Raw genomic sequence first — 7,636 nt, forward strand, 5'->3', positions numbered from 1 at the left:
AATTATATGTATGAACAGTTCAGGTTGGACAGATTCAGTTCGTCCATTGATTTAATCTAGTTCGATACCGTAACGATCACCGATTTGACATTTGCAGATGTGATCTACCCGTATATTTATTTCCGTGGTAATTTCTTTCATATATATATATATATATCAAATCAAGCATTTGGCACTTTGTTTGTTCGGGGATGAACTTATTTCCTTATTTCCCTCTAACTAGCTTGTTCATCAACTTTCTCTCTTCTGTTTGTCACAGTTATTTCTTTCAAATTAGTGAGAGTATATAATATGTGCTAAACACTTTATACCTTTGATCAAATCAAGCATTTGGCACTTTGTTTGTTTGGGGATGAACTTATTTCCTTATTTCCCTCTAACTAGCTTGTTCATCAACTTTCTCTCTTCTGTTTGTCACAGTTATTTCTTTCAAATTAGTGAGAGTTTGGCTCGCTCAGTCCTTTGTTGCTCGGAGACTTTCAAATGCGAGTTGGAAAATGGCGAGAAGAACATCCAAGTATGGCAAGAGGCCTCAATTTCATTTTACCCGCGAGAGCTAAAAGTCCTCCTGAGATTTGGCTTCCTCCTCATTCATGTGGGTGCCTTCTCTTGTCGTTTGATTCCTCCATTGCGGATGAGGAAGAATGACGTCTATCCTCTTTTGGATGCGCACCAGCTACACTTCTAATCATAACCATGAAGCTAGCGAAACTACAACCTTGGATATATCGTCTTTGGGATGAAGATGGAAGGTTGAAGGCCAAAGGCAGATGAGAAGATGGAGCACCAAAAGAGACGAGGAGGAGATCAATTTTCATCCTAGGGATGTCAATCGTTAAAGTGAACCTTCATCTTGTCACAAACGTAGATTTATGGATTTGTTTCTGTTAGTATAGATTTTATTGTATATTGGCATTCCTAATACAAAACCTATAGTCATAGGTCTAAGTTAGAAGTGTGCCAATCATTGGAGTGAAGACCTAGTCGAATGAAAAGAAACAAACCCAATACACTCAATGCTTCAGCTGACTCCTCAAGGTACTTCACAGGTAATTGCATATGCATGTCATACGTTTTGTGTCTTTATGCATACTGGGATTGATGCATGTGTTGCAATCCCGGTTAGGTCAGAATATGTGAGTTGGTCTGTGTTTGATTTCTTTAATTCGAAGATCTTTTGTGCATTATTGCTGTCAGTCATTAAGTTGTAAAAAAGATATTTATTCTATATGATTTGTCAGTTAAGTCTATCTTTTTTATTAAGGATAAAATCATGTTTATTTGTAGAATATCTTTTTAGGATGGGAAAAAAATGCAAACAGTACCTGACCTTTGGCCTATTAGTAACTTTAGTACCTGACAAAAAAAAAATATCACTTTGGTACCTGAAATTCTAACCCCGACCCAACTTTAGTATCTAAAATACTGTTGGCCATTACGGCGTTTGGTAGGCGGCAAACTTTGAGGGGCATTCTTGTCCCTTCACTATATCTTCTTCTTCTTCCTCACGCTCTATTCCTCCTCTTCTTCCTCCCAACTCTCCCTATTTCTCATCTTCAAAGTTCAAACTCAGTTTCACCTCTTAAGCTCTCATGCTTCAAATTTCAGTTTATCCGACTCTCTCAATATTGAGTCGATTTCAAGAAGCCAAAAGTTGTAGCTAGACTCTTGACTGGACTTCAATTTCCAGATTTCTAAACTCGGTGTTTCCTTCAAACCCACTTGAAGAACCTAATCAAGTTCTCCTCCACAATAAGTGGATTTTCAAGTACTTTAACCATAGATTCTTCATTAAAGTCAAATCCAAATCCTTGAAACTAGACTCAAGAGACCATCAACACTACTATGAAGCAGAGACAACAAACCCTCTAATTTATCCACATCAATCTCATGAACCTTTTCCTCTTTCCCTAACTCCCCAATTTCAGTAGAACCCAGTTGCTCTGAAACACCAGCAACCCCATCCCCAGGGGCGAAATCTGTCATCTGGGCATCATCATTTTCACCTAGTGAAATCGGATGGCGAAAATGGCAACAACGGCGATAGTGATATGGTGTTGGGAGGTGAGAAGCGTATTGGAGAAGAAGAAAAGTGAATTCTCTTGGAGTAAACAGGAGGAGACAATGATGTTGATGAGGGTAGCTGCTCTTTGAATATCGATGATCTCTTCCCCCATACTACGGGAGACACAGTTTCGGAATCACGCTCTCTCTTCTTCCTTCTCTTCCAGCCTCAACAGTCCCACCTTCTTCCTTCTCATGCAGAGCACCATTTCGATCTCAAATCCCTTGTCCAGCCGATTTCCGATCCAGATCGGACCCAGAACCCCAATTTTCACCAATTCGTTAAATTTCGTTGCTTTCTGTGTTTCTGAGAAATATGAATCTGTGGCTGCTTTGCTTCCCTTGGCTTTCGTGATGAATTGGAGGGAAGACGGGGCAGTTGTGTGCTGCCTTTGCGTAAAGAGAAGCCTTGAAATTAGGGTACATACGTCGGTTGTGATTCTTGCAATGAGGGTAGAAGGGAAGGGCCACGAAGTAGCCGGCGAAGAAGAATTTTGGCGAAGAATGGTGAGATGGGTGCCCAGAGCAAATTTCTGGGTGCCGGGATAAGATTTGGACAAAAAAGTGGAGGAAAAAAAAAACAAATAATATTAGAGACTCAAATTACCCATTTACCCTTTATTATATGTCAACTGACTAACGCCGTAACGGCCAACAGTGTTTTAGGTACTAAAGTTGGGTTGGGGTCCGAACTTCAGATACCAAAGTGATATATTTTTTTTGTCAGGTACTAAAGTTACTAATGGGGCGAAGGTCAGGTACTGTTTACATTTTTTTTTTTCCCTTTTAGGATATGTCCCTTCCATAGAAGGAGTCATTAGGTTTTGGTGTCTTTATTGTCCGAGGTTTTAGGGGGAGTCTGTATATTATAAATAGCAATAAAATGTGTGCATTTAGCGGGCCTTTTGAAGTGAAAAAAAAGATTGTGTTCATCCATCGTGATTTAGAAAAAGGCTTCATTCATCTTTGAATAGTGATGTGTTTCAAATCGCATTAGTAATCTACTTGTTCCATGTTAAAGTAGATTATTGAGTCAAACACTTTTTCATTTATCAAGCATATACTGCATATCAAGTACTCTCGAGGTCAGTTGGAGTTGTTGATGTGCAAAGAAGATTAAAAGTCGAGGTCAGTACCTGTCAATCCTACCAGTGAGAGCAGTTCATAAGTGGAGAAGATTTACGAAGACGTGATCATACAGCCTTCTAGAATATGTCTAGTAAGTATAGCCGAGGTCAGTGGTATTGGTTGTTCGTGAGAGAACTCGTATCTTTCCATTATGTGAATTGGTTTTCACTAGGGCCTTAGAGAGTTAAGGCCCCGCAGTTGTTTTCCTCATTTTGAGGTTTTTACTGTGCAAACAATTCTGGTGTCTCTTGATTGATGTGATTGTGTTTACCTTTCTTTTCTGCACTTTATCTACACTGCTATATTCAGGGATTCATATATGTGTTTCAATCCTTTAACAGTTCTTGATAGGGTTTTTTGAATTAAGGAAAAGTTGTGGTTTCTGTACCCCCCCCCCCCCCCCCCCCCAATAGGCTTTTTAGTTTCATCCCAATATTTTCAGTTTCATTGTTTAATTACATACCAGCTCCAAAACAAGTCTTATAACTTATCAAGATGCTAATTGAAATGATGTGTTTGATCTCAGATCACTACTTGTGTAGCAAAAATAATTGTTCCTTATTTCTGTGTTTTGCGTTATGATTGTGGAGCTGGTATGTGCATTGTTCATCTATGTGATTATCTAGTTTGTTAGTCTATTGGTTTAATCTAAGGTTAATCTATTAGTATTAAAGTATTGGCATTCCACCAGCCACAAAACTCTTCCACATTAACCATGTGAAGTCCAAAAGTACTTTATTTGATTCTTTGAGAAAAGCTGTTGAAAGCATGTGTGATGCTTAAACATGCACTCGATCGGAGACCAAGCATGATGTTGGCTTTGCTTTTTAAGCATGCTTTTTGCTTTTTGCTAAAGAACAGCAGCTTTGTTTTCTGAGCATAGTTGTTTATTTGCAAATGTGGGAGACATGCTTTTTAAGCATGCTTGAACAAAGTCCGAAGAAAAGTGCGGCATGGGTTCTCTCTCTCTCTCTCTCTTGTGTACTTTCTTATGCAAGAGCCTGCTATTATGAAAAAGGAAATGAAGAACATGGCAGCTAAACTTTCCATGTTCACAACCTTGCTGTTAAAGAACAAAGGAGGAAGCATTTGCGTCTGTCTTCCATATCGTCTTGCTGTCAAGAAGACCAAAGCTGAAGAATATTGCAGGTCATGGTGTGTTCTTCCTCTTTACTGTCGTCCACGATCATCTCCTTCATATGCACAACCTTGCTGCCCACTCGTTGCAATCATGAAGACCTTGCTGTCCAAGATGGAAGTGGGGAGCAAGTGCATCTGGACCTCGTGGTCTTACTCCAACCGAGCTGAAGAAACTTGGTTATTGTTCCTCCTATATATATAGGAGTTCTGTGGTTCTTCTATGTATGGAAAGAGTTTTGGCATTTCAATCCCTTTGTTGTAAAAGAGTCGATCTCTTTGTCTCTTTGTTGTTGCTCTGTTTTGTTCCGTGTTGAAAACAGTTTGTAAAACAACTAGTGTGTCTGTCCAGTAAGGATTGCAGCAGTCATTGCAATCCCAGAGTTAATGTGTAATCAGTTTTGATTAGTGAATCATTGGGTTCTCAAGAGTTAGAGCCCCGCAGTGTTTTTGATCTCAATTGAGGTTTTCACTGCGTGACCAATGTTGTTATGTTATGCATATTCTCTGTTCTTGTTTATGTAGAGATTATAATCTGTCACTCTATCTGGAGTTTATACATCCTTATATTTACATAATCTTCAGAGCAGATTTATGTCTTGGTCTAGAGAGCTTTCGTCTTCTGAAGTCTGAACCTTGTTCTGGAAAGTACGAGCATCACACGCAGTTTGCTCGATCAAGTCTCGTCCTTCTACAAAATGGTGAGAAGAACACTGCCACCTGGTAATTGCATTGGACAAAAAAAAGAACAAAAAGGAAAAAACTTAGTCAAAGTCTCAAAGACAGAGTCCTCCATTATTGCTCTGCTTGAACAGTGTGGAGGTCGATGAAGACTGTCATTGAGAGATATTGAGGGTTTAGCCTGGCAAGTGAAAAATTGAATGCTTTTTACATAGTACTCTCACTGCTTAGCTGTATCCGTTTATGGCCATTCAGTTTGGTATCCATACTCGTAGGCTGTAGCTAGCAATGCGATTGGATGGGTGCAGACGTGCAGTAAATAGTTGATGGAAATGACAATGCTGGCAATTTAATTAATCCATACTTGTAGGCTCTAGCTAGCAATGCAATTGGATGTAGCTAGCAATGCGGTTGGATGGGTGCAGACGTGCAGTAAATAGTTCATGGAAATGACAATGCTGGCAATTTAATTAATCCCTACTTGGAGATGGGTATGGGTGCAGACGTGCAGTAAATACAATTTAATTAATCCATACTTGTAGATGGGTATGGGTGCAGACGTGCAGTAAATAGTTCATGGAATCGATTCTCTGTTTTTTGCAGCTTTATGTCAATCTCTCTCTGACTCTCTGTAGTTCACTTCAGCCAATATATTCACGTCCATTTTCTGTACAACTCAAGTTTCTGGAGCAGCTCCACACACTTCTTCTGTTCTATGATCTCCTAGTTAGTTTGTCTGAAATTAGCATCTCTTCCGATGCCGTTCGTCTCATTTCTTTTGTTGCTCGATGATTCAATTCCAAAGATCATCATCATCCCATTTGAAAAATGGAGGGAAGAACATGTAGGAATGGTGAAACAATACCTCGAATTCCTAGTAACTAGGAACAATGCAAAGTAAGACATCTCTCGCAATATTTGATATTCCTGCATTTCTTGTAATTACATCCATATTTGTAGTCTTTGCAAATAATTAATATCAAGACTCAGTTTCTTGTGTTAGTTTATGCTAGTTTGCATTTGGGATGTTATGGTGTTCAATTTGAAGGGAACTGTGAGTCATTGTCTGTGAAAATAGCATCATGCTTTGTCACAATATTTGATGCGCGCTTGTTGAATTTCAGGACAGAAAAAAGTTGGAGAATGGTGGGAAGAACATTAACATCCGAGATTAATGGTACTGAATCTACTGATTGATGTTTATTGATTCTATCAACTATTGGGATGAAACGTGTTTGATCTATCCTTCCATCCATTCATGCTTGCACTATTTTCTTTTGCCTAAATTATATAGTACTGATTGATGTTTGTCTATAGATTTGATAAACCATCAGGATAAAATGTGTTTGAAATAGATCTTTCCATTTTGCTTGTCAGTGTTAACAACAAGTAATTTGATAATATTGAGTGAGAGCCAAAATCCTAGAATGGATAGAACTTTAATTTAACATATACTAAAGCCCGGTTAAGGGTTTACCCTAAACTGTTCACAACGGTTCATCTGAGATCAGAAAGGCTATTTTGCCCGTTCTTTTTCCCCTCTTTTAGGGGCTGCCATTGTTATACAAATTAGAAGGTCGATTGCTGGTGTCTGTCTTTAGGCAATAGAAGATACTATGGTGCGCGCTGGAATAGAAAGGAAAAGAAAAGGAATTGGTTTGAGTTTGGTTTCGATAATACCCAATTAGTCTTTTTTGTGGGTTTGCCGAGAGTAAAGATTGGAGGTCTGGAAATCTCCTTCTGCTATTATTTTGTTAATTTTTGTGTGGTTTGGTTTTTATTGGGTTTTTTTTATCTCCGTTAGTTTTGACTTGATATGGGTTTTCATGTTTTAGGGGGTTTTGTTTGTGCTGGAGTTTGAGATCTACGTGATTGATTGGAACGGTTTCAACGTAAAGTTGTGATGTTTTGCAATTTGAAAACTTTCATCAATTTGTGTTCTGTTTATTGGATTTTGATTTGGGAAGGAAGGGGACGAATTTGGGTAGTAGGTAAATCAGAACATATATTTTTACTTTTCTGAAAAGCATGATTTTCTAAATTGTTATTATACTGGCCAAGTCTAAATTTTTAGAATTTCATTCCTTGACAGCTTATAATGGTATGCCTTTTCAAGTTTGCGCACTTTGAGATTATTTGTGATAAGTAATAACAACAATATATGAAGTGCTTAAAGCTATTAGAGTATGAGTATGCTTACAAAAAACTAGCATGAGAACGAGGAGGGTAGGACTCAACTAACCAGTGTAATTTATCTTTCTACAGAACAAAAGCGTTGATTGGCTTCTTCCTTTGCGATTTTCCCGTCCTCGTTTATACGATCCAGAATACGCTCCGCTTCTTTCCTTGTCATTTCCTCGTCCTTGATTATGCTGTCTGATATGGATAATCGTATATCTGAAATACAAAGACTGGTTGATGTAATTCAGGTCATTGGTGTCAAGAACGCTGCGGATATTGCCACTACCGCTAAACGAGTTCGCGAGCTAAGTCAGTCTGTGAACAATCGAGCAGATGAACTTGAGGAACGTATGAAGTTATGAACAAGGACAGGGAAAAGGCGAGGCAAGCCCTGTCCTTGTTCATAACTTCATACGTTCCTCAAGTTCATCTGCTCGATTGTTCA

General features: G+C 38.7%; 1 long non-coding RNA gene across 1 annotated transcript; it reads left to right on the forward strand.

Annotated features, from left to right (window-relative positions):
- The first annotated feature begins 4,034 nt into the window (after positions 1-4,034).
- LOC133740142 (uncharacterized) lies at positions 4,035-7,420 on the forward strand. Its single transcript, XR_009861040.1, has 3 exons — positions 4,035-5,907; positions 6,135-6,187; positions 7,276-7,420. It is a non-coding gene; the product is annotated as an uncharacterized LOC133740142 (long non-coding RNA).
- The last annotated feature ends 216 nt before the right edge of the window (positions 7,421-7,636 follow it).

Source organism: Rosa rugosa, chromosome 3 (genome assembly GCF_958449725.1).
Source record: "Rosa rugosa chromosome 3, drRosRugo1.1, whole genome shotgun sequence".
In the NCBI taxonomy this organism is placed as follows: domain Eukaryota; kingdom Viridiplantae; phylum Streptophyta; class Magnoliopsida; order Rosales; family Rosaceae; genus Rosa; species Rosa rugosa.